Raw genomic sequence first — 11,465 nt, forward strand, 5'->3', positions numbered from 1 at the left:
GGCCTGGCTTAGCCTCAGAGAATATTCAGGGACAAAGGACCTAGGGCTCTCACAGTAAGAAACCAAAATTCTAAGCACTTGGTCATGGAAGATGATTTTTCCCTGACCTACAGCTGCTTATCCATCTCAATATGTGGTTTTATCACTTAGGGGAGAGAAAAACATGCTGCTGTTGTTAAGTGCCATTGAGTTGGTTCTGACCCACAGCAACCCTGTATAGGGTTTCTGAGGAGTGGCTGGTGGGTTTGAACCACCAACCTTGAGGTTCAAAACTGACCTTGCAGTGTAGCACATTATCCTGCAGTGTCACACCAAGACTCCGTTATTGTTAGATACCATGAAGTTAGCTTTGACTCATGGAGACCCAGTCCTGGGCCATCCTCACAATCACTGCTGTGTTTGAGCCCACTGTTACAGTCACTATGCCGCTCATCTCACTGGGGTCTTCCTTTTTTATGCTGACCTTCTACTTTACCAAGCATGATGTCCTTTGCGAGGGACTGGCCTCTCCTAATAACATGTTCAAAATTTACAAGACCAAGTCGCACTGTCTGCAGTCTGGATTCTCTAGAGAAGCTAAACCAGTGAAAGTTAACCTCTGTATATATAAAGAGAGGTTTATATCAAGGGAGAGGTGGGCAAAGCCCAAGTACATGGGTCAGATGTCAGGCTGGAGCTTCTGACTCACATAGCTGCAGGGCTGATGAACCAAAACTGGCAGATCAGATGACAGGCAGGCACATCAAGCAGGTAAAATAGCAGGCTACTGACAACTCCCAGGATTAGCAGGTGATAGAGCAGGCCTCTAACTCAAGTCCAAAGAACCAGAGGTTGGATGACAAGCCAGATGTAGCACCCAGACCCAGCAGAAAGTAAGCAAGGTTTGTCCAATATATTGAAAGCAGATCACGTCTCCAAGGAAACTTCCTTTTAATAGATTGGCTGCTCATAGCAGAATTTATCATGGGGATTGGTGGTGGTGGTGGTGGTGGTTGTGTGCGGTGAAGTTTGTTCTGACTCATAGAAACACTGTTTAGGGTTTCCGAGGTGGTAAATCTTTATGGGAGCAGAAAGTCTCATCTTTTTTCAGTGGAGCCCCTGCTAGATTCGAACTGCTAACCTTTAGTTTGTAATCCACCATGCTACCAGAGCTCCTTATAATGGCGATTACTACATCTTAACTTCTAAACCACTGAGAATCCTGACCTGGTGAAGTTGACACAATACCTTAACCATCAAACCATGCTTCTAAGGAATATCCCGGCTATAATTCTTCCAAGACATATCACAAGTTGTATTGTTGTAATCCTGATGTTTGAGTTCTTCCTCATAAACTTCAGCCTCTCAGACTATTTGCTCAGCATACAGACTGAATAGTTATGGTGAAAAGTTGACACTTATCTTTCCTTATTATAAACCACACCCATATCTCCTTGTTCTGTTCCAGCAAGAGCTTCTTGGTCTAGATACAGGTTCTGCAGAAGTACAATTAAGTGTCCTGGAATTCCTGTTCTTTGCAATGTTATCCATAATTTGTTATAATCTATGCAGTTGAATGCCTTTGTATAGCCAACAAAACACAGGTAAACATCTTGCTGATATTCTCTGCTTTCAGCCAAGATCCATCTGATATCAGCAATGATGTCCCTTATTCCATATCCTCTTCTGAATCTGGCTTTAATTTCTGGCCATTCTCTAAAATCATTTTAATTTTATTTGTGTGTGATATTAGTGATACTGTTCACTAATTTCCTCATTCTGTTGGATCACCTTTCTTTGGAATAGGCACAAATATGAATCTCTTCCAGTTAATTGGCTAGGTAGCTATTTTCCAAATTTCTGTCAATTCCTGAGGCTGAGACTTCTTTCAGGACCATCAGTTCTTGATCATATGTTAGTTACCTCCTGAAATGGTTGAACATTGCCAATTATTTGAGGTTTAGTGACTCTGTATATTCCTTCCATCTTCTTTAGAATATTTCTTTCATTAAATATTTTGCCCATAATATCCTCCTATATTGGAGTTCTGGTGTGGCACTGTAGGATAAACACTCAACTGCAAGGTTGGTTTGAACCGCAAGTTGGTGGTTAAGATCTACCAGCCATTCCTCCAAACCCTATACCTGGTTGCTATGAGTCAGAACAGATTTGGTGGCAGTTAACAACAACATCCTCCAGTATTACAACTTGAGGCTTGAATTTTTATTCAATTCTTTCAGCTTGAGAAATTCTGAGTGTGTTCAAAAACAGTAATACCATTTCTGTGACTTTTGGCTTCCCTGATAGGGCCTTTATTGATTGGTTAGTTTTATAAACAGCCATCCTCCATCCTTTTGGACCTCACTGATTCCTGCTTTGTAGGATCAAGAGGTCATGGCCACTATAACAAGTCAGTGTTGGAGATAGAACTTTGGGGTCCTTAGCCACTTGTGTTCTTTTCCCAGTTAAACACATTTTAGCATGGCTTCAGGGCACATGGATGTCACAGGAAATGCAAGAAGCATTAAGGGGAAAGGCAACTTTTCTTCCAGCTCCTGAGAGAAAGCTGCTGTGGTCCTGGCCAATGTTTTCCACAGTCTTCTTTCTAAGGATCTGAAATCCAAAGGCTTGACTGTAGAGTCCATCCAGTAGTGGACATTGGAAAGAACCTGAGGTAGTGTTAGTGCTTGGGGGCCAAGCCCAGTTTGCCACCATCTCTGTGTTCAAGGGTGACAGCAGAGAGAGCGGCATGGAGTGGACAGATACAGTGCTGCCATTTGTTGTACAACCAGCTTTGGCTCTGCTTCCGGCTTCTCTACAGAACTGACCCAGAACCTGGGAAAGATGGAGTGAGGAAGAGGCAAAGGGCTCAGCAGATCTTCAAGGAGAACAGATTTTTCTCTGGCCTAGGCGAAACCATTACTTTTTAGCGTAGTGGTTACGAATCGGGCTGTGAACCTTAAGGTCAGCGGTTCGAAACTACCAGCCGCTCCGTGGGAGAAAGATGAGGCTTTCTCCCCCGTAAAGATTTACACCCTCGGAAACCCTGTACAGGGTTACTATGGGTCGGAACCGACTCAACGGCACTTAACAACAACAACAACAAGGAAGATAAACTTCCCAGGCCTTCAGTTTGGCTAAAGGGATTCTGCCTTCCCCAACTTCCATGGTGTATGTGAGACGGGCAGATTCTGCTACAGTTACAGCTAGCAGACCTTCTGAGGATGCAGAGAACTGAATTGGACTCTGTCTTAGGAAGGGGATTTGCTGCCAATGTGGTCATGAGACTCACTACCGCCCAGAGTACAGAAGCCTGCCTATGCCCGGCTTCTCAGGAGGCACACCCTAGGAAGCCTAGTGCTAAGTCTAGTTGTACAGCCACAAGAAGTGAGCTTGTTACAGCTGATAGACCGGTGACTGGTCCCATCGCCTCCCTTCAGGGCTTCAGGATCACCCTCCCATGTTGACTGCTCTACCCTGAGGCAAGTCTGGAATCCTATTGTGAAGAAAAAGCTGGAAAACAAGGATATGCAGAGCAGGCGTGAAAAAGAGGCAGAGGTTTCTGGCTAAGATCTAAAAGGAGGGGCTTAAGAAAGGAAGGAAGCTCCAAAGCCTCTACCCAGACTTTGACCCTGAGGCTCGAAGACAAGAGAAGAGCTAAGCCCTGCGTTCCCTGTTTTCCCTTTCCTATTTTGAGAGTTCTCCATCTTCCTGCACTGACTGCCTTCTGTGACTGACTCCTTTCTCTTCCCTCCTCCTTCCCTAGGCTAAAGGGCCCGCAGGGACTGACAGGGTAGCTGAGTGACTGCACTGTGGGTATGCCTGCTTTCCCTTCCCCCTTCCCTTAGCAGCAACGTCACCGCAGCAAGGATACTGGGGCTGGCATTGCGCAGCCTCCCTGCATTAGCAACGATGCCATTGTATTAGCAGACATCAAATCTTAGGAAATTGGCCCAGTTCCCTCTATGTGGCCCCGTGGAACAGCGCTTCATCCGGAACTGTCAAGGTAGAGCTTGGTGGTATTGCAAAAGGAAGCAAAGCCTCCGGGTACCGTCAAGGCTTCTTACAGAGGTATGGCTCCGCGAAGCTGGGGGGAGGGGCAGGGGAACCGGTCAGCACATTTAGGCCCTTGTTTATGATGGTTGCCTTTGTCTTTCGGAGACATAAAGAAGGAACATTAGACATGCTCGTCCATGCATGCATTGGGCTGTGGTGCAGAGAGGGGAGAAGCAGAGGCTTGAGCTTAATGTGATTTTGTCAAGAAGCTAAAGGCCCCTCCTTCCTTCTTCCAAAATGCTTGTTCTTGTTTTGGTTTAAAGCTCCTTGCTGGGCATCTCTAATGCAGCTACTATATAGTGTAAGTCAGCATGAGGGGATCTGATCTAGAGACAAAGGCTAAATTGGGAGGGGACACTCCTAAAGCTGCTATGAAGCTTATGATGGAGAACATGCAGAGGTCCACGCAGCTCTAAGAGGAGGGATTGAATCAAAGCATTAAGCCCACCTTTTCCCTCCTCACACAAGTAGACACACATACCTTTCCCAGGCTCCAGTGAAAGGATGGAGTAAGAATGTTGGCCAAGAGTTGCCACAGTATATAGGAGTGGAGACAGTCATCTGAATACCTAGGACCTGTTACAGTTAGTCATATAGATTTAGATCACTGGCAGTAAGAAATCTGAGCTTAAACTAATATTCTTGAATCCCTGCTCCTGACCTCTTCCCTTTAATCCTATTGAGAGAGGACACAGATAGGTTATCAGTACTATTGATACTCCCTAACAGGACCTCAGGTCAAGGTCAGATTGTTCATCCTCATTTAGGAGACCATAAAAAGAAGGGTTTATGGCTGGCAGAAAGGAACTGGTGACAGGGAAAATGATTCTTGAGTTAAGAACATTTTTCTGGCCAGTTACCCTATTACTAAGCAGGGAAATAGAGTTCCGTAAATTCCCATTCTGTTGGATGATTCCCATTCACCACTCTGTTGGATGATTCAAAAATATGATAATAGGAAGGGGCAGTGCTACTTTGTGCGGATGTGTGGTTGGGGAATACACTGGGAAATTGTGAGTGTGTGAGTTCCCAGGAAACGTCAAGGAATGTGAACACAGAGCAGAAAAAGGGCTAGGGGCCCATGAATAGGGTAGGAAAATCTGCCTGGAAAGTGGGGCAGGAGGTGGGATTAAAGTGTTATTAGAGCTTGGGAACTGTAAATTCATAGAGAGGTGGGTAGATACAAACTCTAAAAGTAAGGGTTAGAGTATAAGCCTACCCAGGAATGTAGAAAGCAGCTACAGGGTAAATACAGAGGCTTTAAAAAAAAAAGGGGTGTGGCCCTGAGTGTTTTGTTGTTATTGGTTTCGAAGCAGTTATTGTAGTGAAAAGAATTAGAATTTGGTAGATCTGTTTTTGAATCCTATCCTGTTAGCTGTGCAATTGTGGACAAACTATTATATACTATCAGATTCATTTCTCATCTGTAAAATGGGATGGTTATGCCTACTTGACAGGTTCATGGGGAATTAGAGACAGTATATGTAAATCAGAAGGAGCCCTGTGGTGCTGTGGTTTCAGTATTATAACTAACCGAAATGTTAGCGGTCAGACTCACCAGCCACTATGCAGAAGAAAGATGAGACTGTCTGCTCCTATAAAAAGAAGAACAGTCTTGGAAATCCTATGGAGCAGTTCTGTGCTGTCCTCTAGGAGCACTATAAGTAAATGGAGAAGCCCTAATGGCACGGATGAGTCCTGATGGCGCAATGGTTGAGTTCTCAGCTGGTTACTCAAAAGTTGCTGGTTCGAACCCACCAGCCACTCCATGGGATAAAGACATGGCAATCATAAAGATTACAGCCATGGAAGTCCTCTGGGGCAGTTCTACTGTGTCCTACAAGGTTGCTATTGGGTCAGAGTCAACTGGATGGTAACAGGTAAGGCATCTGTTGTGTAAATACTCAGTAAATTATCATTCATGAATGATGTTAGACACCCATTTGGGACTTTGTTGTTGTTTTTAGGTGCCATCGAGTCAGTTCCAACCCATAGCAACCCTGTGCACAACAAAACGAAGCATTGCCCGGCCCTGCGCCAATCTCACAATCATCATTATGCCCATTGCTGATGCCAATGTACCAGTCCATCTCATTGGGAGGGGGGGGGTATCTCTCTTTTTCTTTGATCTTCCACTTTACCAAGCATGATGTCCTTCTCCAGGGACTAGTCCCTCCTAATAATATGTCTGAAGTATGAGAGACGAAGTCTGGCCATCCTGGCTTCTAAGGAGCATTCTGATTGCACTTCTTCCAACATAGATTTGTTTGTTCTGGTAGTCCATAGAACTTTTAATATTCTTCTCCAACACTATAACTCAAATGTATCAGTTCTTCTATGGTTTTCCTTATTTATTGTCCAACTTTCCCATGCATATGAGGCTATCGAAAATTCTGTGGCTTGGGTCAGGCACAATTTAGTCCTCAAACTGACATCATTGCTCTTGAATACTTTAAAGAGGTCTTGTGTAGTAATTTGCCTGATATGTCATTTGATTTCTTGACTGCTACTTCCACAAGTGTTGATGGTGGATCCAAGAAGAATGAAGTCTTTGACAACTTCAATCTTTTCTCCATTTATCATGATGTTATTTGCTGGTCTAGTTGTGAGGATTTTGTTTTCTTTACATTGAGGTGCAAACCATAGTGAAGTCTGTGATCTTTGATCTTCATCAGTGAGTATTTAAGTCCTCTTCACTTTCAGCAAGCAAGATTGTTATTATCTGCATATCACAGGTTGTTAATGAGTCTTCCTCCAATCCAGATGCCACATTCCTCTTGCTGTAATCCAGTTTCTTAGATTATTTGCTCAGCCTACAGATTGAATATGTATCATGAAAGAATACAACCTTGGTGCACGCCTTTTCTGTTTTAAGCCAGTCAGTGTCCCCTTATCTGTTTTAACAACTGCCTCTTGGTCTATATATAGATTCCTCAAGAGCACAATTAAGTGTTCTGGAATACTCATTCTCTGTAATGTTGTCCATAGCATGTCACGATCTACACTTGTTATATGGTGTCAAGTGAGCTCTGACTCATAGTGACCTCTATACACAACAGAATGGAGCACTGCCTGGTCCAGCACCATCCTCACAATTGTTGTATTTGAGCCCATTGTTGTTGCCACTGTATCAGTCATTTTATTGGGGGGGGTCTCACTTCTTTTTGCTGATCCTCCACTTTTTCAAGCATGATATCCTTCTCCATACAGTCTCTCCTGTCTATATGTCCAAAGTACAAGAGGTGAAGCCTGGCCATCCTCACTTTTGGCCGTACTTCTTTCAAGACAGATTTGTTTGTCATTGGTTGTAGATCCAAGCAAAATAAAGTCTTTGGCAACTTCAATCTTTTCTCCATTTATCATGATGTTATTTATTGGTCCAGTAATGAGGATTTTCATTTTCTTTACATTGAAATGCAATCCATACTGTAGGCTGTAATCTTTGATCTTTATCAATAATATTTCAAGTCCTCTTTTCTTTCAGCAAGCAAGGTTATCTCATCTTCATATCACAGGTTGTTAATGACTCTTCCTCCAATCTTGATGCCACGTTCTTCTTCATATAGTCCAGCTTTTTGCTGACATTTTTGTTGAGCATACAAATTAAATAAATATTGTGAAAGGGTACAATCCTGGCACACACCTTTTCTGATTGTTTTACTTATTCAGTATCATGTTGTTCTGTTCTAATGAGTTCCTCTTGTTCTATGTACAGGTTCCTCATGAGCACAGTTAGTGTCCTGGTATACCCATTCTTTGCAATAGTATCCTTAGTTTGTTATGATCTACACAGTTGAATGCCTTTGCATATTCAATAAAACTGGAGTCCCGGTGTGGCACTGTGGGTTAATGCACTGGACTGCAAAAAGTCAGTTTGAACCACAAGGCTGGTGGTTCAAGCTCACCAGTGGTCCTTGGAAAACCTATGCAGGGTCACTATGGGTTGGAACCAATAACTGCTTAGTCTACCCGTCTTTTTCCACAGATGTAATCAATTTGATTCCAGTGTATTCCATCTGCAGAGGCTTAGGTGTATAGTCACCTTTTTATGTTGTTTTAAAAAGGTATATGCAATGAAAAAGTCATTGGTATTGCAAAATTCTATCACACAATCTCTAGCATCATCTCTACCACCAAGGCCGTATTTTCCAACTAGGGCTCCTTCCTATTTGTTCCCAACTTTCACATTCCAATCACCAGTAATTATCAATGTATCTTGATTGCATATTTGATCAATATCAGACTAAAGAAGTTGATAAAACTCTTTAATTTCTTCATCATCATTGGCTTTAATAGTTGAAGTGTAAATTTGAATAAGAGAGATATTAACTGGTCTTTTTTGTAGGTGTGTGGATATTATCTTATCACAGACAGCATAGTACTTCAAAATAAACCCTGAAATGTTCTTTTTGACAATGAATGCAACATCAGAAAACGGGCACTAAGGAAGAAATCCTTCCCTGATTCTGCAGAGCTAAACTTCATTACTGGCTGAGTCTGCCCCTCCACATCTTCTTAATCTTATGGGCCACATCATTAAAATGATCTTGATACAGAACCAGCCACTCGCAGGAACAAATCTGAGTAATGCTTTGATTAAACATTCTCTGTGGTGTTTGAAATCAAGTCATATGTACAATACACTTCCATTACATTCTTCACAAGTCAAGAAAAAAGTCAAAAATTAGAATTTCTAAGTTCCATCTTAATTCTTCCATTTATTCACTGAGTATCAGACAAGTCATTTCATTTTTCTAAGTGACAATTTTCCTTTTTTAAAAAATCAAGATGGCATTGCCTGCATTAGTGAGTTGCTGTGAGAATCAATGACATGAAAAACATTAAAAGTGCTTTGTGAAAGTATCAGGAACAAGGCATGAATACAAAACTTCGTGAGGCACCAGCAGAACTTCCCTTTAGTGATTGAATTGGAGTGATCTATGGTGGAACTATTGGCAGGCGTTTCCCTTAGTCATGTGGAGATCAGGTAGGAAGAAAACCACTCTGAGATTAAAAAAATGAAATTAAATTAAATCAATCCGTGAAAGAGCTTTACAGTTAAAATAGGATTCAACACAAGTCTACATGTAAAAGCGAAAACTATAAAGCTTTTATTATAAAACACACAAAAATTCCTTTATGATATTGGGATAAGTAAAGATTTCTTAGGACACAGAAAGCTGTTACCGTAAAAGAAAGAGGAAAAAATAAAAAAAAGATAAATAGAACTTCATCAAAATTTAAAACATCTATTCATTAAAAACACTTTTAAGAAAACAAATAGGCAAGCCACAGAGTGGGAGAAAATATTTACAACACTTGTATCTAACAAAGAACTTGTATTCAAATTAAATGAAGAATTCTTACTACTTAATTATAAAAGACAATCAACCATTTTTTAAAATGTGTTAAGCAGGAGGGGAGCAAATAACTGAGCAGGTGCTGTGTCTAAGGACTGGGTAATGGACTTGAGGCACACAGAGTTGACTGTATCACAGTTTTTAAGCTCAAGGAACTATATTTTAGTTTGGGAGTCAGATATATAAACATAATACAACTGTGGGTGCTCTTCAGCCAAAGACTGCTTTTTACGTCCCAAAGCCATGGATCCTTACTCATTGGCTTAGCGTTCCATATTGTGTATCACTATGTTTTTTTCATATATATGCATGTATGTTCTAGTAATGGGTTTCATAGGTCAGAATCATAAGTTCTTATGTGTGCATATTTGTGATGGCCTCTTGAAAACGGTGGTTCAAAGAGGGAGAAAAAATAGTATCCATTGGAGATCAAATGATGGCCCTTACTTAGTATTCCTGAAATTACCACTTGATGAGAATGTTGTTATTGTTAAGTGCCATTGACTCTGTTCTGATTCCTAAGGACCCTGTACAGGGTCCAAGGAGCAGCTGGTGGGTGTGAACTGCCAACCTTGTGATCGCAGTCCAGTGCTTATCCTATAGCACCACACCAAGATGATAATGTTGTTGTTACGTGCCGTCAAGTCGATTCCAACCCATGCAACCCTGTATAGGGTTTCCAAGGAGCAGCTGGTGAACTTGAACCACTGACGTTGCAGTTCAAACGATTTTGCAGTCTGACGCATTAGCCCACAGCGCCACACCAGGACTCTGATAAGATGATACTGATATTCCTAGAATTACCACTTGATGATAATACATCCTCTCTTATTTGAACCTCTTCTGTGAACGTCTTTCTAAGTCAGTAGTCATATCAACACATTTTTAATGATACTGTTGATGGATTAATAATAAAATAATCTGATCATTGGGATTTTAGTTTATTCCCAACTTTCTATGTTCTGCTGTCTTTGTAGCATATGCTGATACATTTGAGCCCCCAATTTTTTTGGAGATGGAAATAAAGAGATGAGAAGAAGTGCATAAAAATTATCTCATGTACTTTGTAGTGAAGTTTCTTAAAAATTCTTTGTCTCACCACAAAATCCCATACTTTAAGGCAACTGCTATAGTCTTTACTCTTCCTCACCTTGTCTCAGCAAAGACCCAGTTTTCTTCACTGATTAAAACTGGGTCTCTTCGTCACTACTCCTTCTCTCTTCCTGTAAATCTTTATATCTTTTTCTTCCTGTTAAAAAATGTTTAATACTTTTATAGAGATATAATTCACATGCTATAAAATTCACACTTTAAAAGTATACAAATCGAGTTTGTATTATATTCACAGAGTTGTGTTATCATTATCATTGTCTAATTTCTGAATATTTCTATCAACCCATAAAGAAACTCCATACCTCCCCAAATGCCCCTACTCCTGACCACCAGTAATTGATTACTATCTGTTTCTATGGATTTACCTATCCTGAACATTTCATATAAATTAAATCATATAATATCATACCAAAAAAGCATGGATTATTTCATTAGAATAACCTTTTTAGGTTCAATCATGTTGTAGCATGTAACAGTACATCATTAGTTTTATTGCTGAATAATATTCTATAGTATCAAACACCACATTTTGTTTATTTGTCAGTTGATAGGCATTTGGGTTGCTTACACTTTTGGGCTACTGTAAATATTTTGCTATGAACATTCATATACAAGTTTTGTGTGGATGTGTTTTCATTTCTCGTGAGTGTATATGTGCCTAGGAGTAGAATTGCTGGGTCATTTCGTAACTCTATATTTAACACTTTCAGGAACTGTCAGACTGTTTTCCAGAGTAATGGTACTGTTCTACAATTCTACCAACAATGTATGAGAGCTCCAAGTTCTCCATATCCTTGCTATATGACTTTCTGATTCTAGCTATTCTAGTGGGTGTGAAGTAGTATATCATTGTGGTTTTGATCTGTATTTTTCTAATGATTAATGATCTTGACATTAGATAGCATAAAAGACAGCTATTCTCATGGACCTCACCAGATGGAATACAGAGAAATCAAA

At 40.9% G+C, this 11,465-nt stretch overlaps 1 protein-coding gene across 1 annotated transcript in view; it reads left to right on the forward strand.

The window, feature by feature from the left end:
* Positions 1-3,609: 3,609 nt before the first annotated feature.
* The window catches only part of RUSC2 (RUN and SH3 domain containing 2), a 30,554-nt gene continuing 22,698 nt past the window's right edge, over positions 3,610-11,465 (forward strand). Inside the window, exon 1 of the mRNA XM_006863076.1 lies at positions 3,610-4,050. The gene's annotated coding sequence lies outside the window, so the exon portion shown is untranslated. The remainder of the gene's footprint in view (positions 4,051-11,465) is intronic.

This window comes from Chrysochloris asiatica, unplaced genomic scaffold, assembly GCF_000296735.1.
Source record: "Chrysochloris asiatica unplaced genomic scaffold, ChrAsi1.0 scaffold00053, whole genome shotgun sequence".
NCBI classification, from domain to species: Eukaryota; Metazoa; Chordata; class Mammalia; order Afrosoricida; family Chrysochloridae; genus Chrysochloris; species Chrysochloris asiatica.